We start from the raw sequence: 2,089 nt of genomic DNA, 5'->3' as shown, positions 1-2,089 counted from the left end.
AGCACGCAGGCCGCCTTTATTTACAATGTGTGATAAATAATTCAGGGGCCCCCCGGGGACACTGCAAGGCTGCAAGCGGAGGCGCTGAGAGAGGCAGGTGCATTGTGAGAACAGACAGAGAGGCGGAAGCAAAGTCAGACAGGTGAGAGGATGCACAGGTAGGTACAACAGGTGTCCAGGGGAAGTGAGAGAGATAATAGGGGAGGGTAAAAGGCAGGGGGGGATTCAGGTGGACTCATGGTGATTTGGATCTTTCCACGCTGCTTCATCACCTCTACCAGTGCAGGAAATCCCCCGGCATTTCTATCCACACAGCACAATCACCGTCATCCAATCACCATGCAATGTCACAATGCAGATTGTCCAAGACCCGGAAGTGTGGAGTTTGTTGGACCCCCCTGTCTTATTCACATAATTTAATCCTTGGTGTCAGGAAGTCTGCATAAGAATACAAAAACTTCAGCAAATCGACCCCCAACAAATGAATTGTATACGACAATTGTATATCTAGTAGCAGTCGGCCACGTTCAGCTGGTGGCGTTCTTGTAATGTTGATGATGTTTTACATCTTTCCAATCTCCTTCATCAGTACTATCAGTGCAAGAAATCCCCGGCATTAATATACGCACACAACACAATCACCTTCATCCAATCATGGAATGTCACACTGAAGATTGTCCAAGGTGGTTCAGGAGGAGTGAAATTTGCCGGACCCCCATAATCCCATCCTTGGTGTCAGGGAGTCTGCATGAGTGTTAAACCTTTACATTACATGGCTGTAGATGTGGATTTTGATGCTAGGAAGTCTGCATAGGAACACAAAAACAAAATATCAGAAAGGCGAAACCACCTCCCAACAACAAATAAATTATGTAGGATCCTTGAATATCTATTAGTAGTTGGTCACATATACCCCACACGTAATGTTGACGTTGTTTTACAGCTGCTTCATCATAAAATATAATATAAAAGTGCTATTAATATATTATATATATTAGTAATATAAAAGATATAAAAGTGCAGGAAATGCCCGGTATCTCTATTCACACAGCACAATCACCTTCACCCAACCACAATGGAATGTGATACTGCAGATGTTGATTGTATAAGATCAGGATGTATGAAATTTGTTGGACCACCCCCTGTTCTAATAACATATCTCATCTTTGGTGTCAGGAAGTCTGCTTAAGAATACAAAAACTTAGAACATCATGAAGGCAGAACAACCCCCCAACAAATGAATTAAATATCTAGTAGTAGCCTGTCACATTTAGCTGGACTTTTTCTTGTAATGTTGAAGCTATTTCCCAGCTTTTCACGCTGCTTCCTCAGATCTACCAGTGCAGGAACTTCTTTATAATTCCTAAGCACAGTCACCATCATCCAATCACCATGGAATGTCACACCGCTAATGGTAATTGTGCAGGAAGTGTGGAATTTGTTAGACCCCCCCTGTTCTTATATCTGACACAAGTATAGGGAAGTGGATTCTTTATGCAATCTGCACGTTTGGCGGAGGTATGAACTGAGGCGCAGAGTCTAAGGAATTGCCCAGCGTTCAGCAGAGCATTCCGCAAGGGGTGTTGGACTTTGCTGCAGACGGTGCCCAGGTTGCAGCCCTCAGACACACCCGTGCAGACAGCGGATGGAACTGAAGCAAAGTAGCAAATCAATAGGCAATCTCGAAAACCGGAGCAGGACCAGGTCGCAAACAAGCAAAAATCAAAGTCAAAACAAGTAAACACACCTACTGCAAAGGCAAGGAGTGTCAGTCTGAACAACGATTATATAGTGAGGATAACAGGTAGGCTCACCTGGATGAGCAGGTGCAGATAAATCAGCTGGAAAAGTTCGGCAACACCTCTAACACCTAAAGGAGACAAACGGCTGCTGATCTGACATATCTGGTGAAGAACAAGTACCATGACAATAGCATTATGTTAACCTTGGTGTCAGGAAGTCTGCATAGGTGGTAAACGTTTAAATTACATGGCTGTAGGTGTAGATTGTGGTGTTAGGAAGTCAGCATAGGAAAACAAAACCTGAACATTGAAAAGACAACCCCCCCACCCCCCCAACAAATAAATGA

This window comes from Pyxicephalus adspersus, chromosome 1, assembly GCF_032062135.1.
Source record: "Pyxicephalus adspersus chromosome 1, UCB_Pads_2.0, whole genome shotgun sequence".
Lineage (NCBI taxonomy): Eukaryota > Metazoa > Chordata > Amphibia > Anura > Pyxicephalidae > Pyxicephalus > Pyxicephalus adspersus.
Note: the sequence above shows the minus strand (reverse complement) of the source record.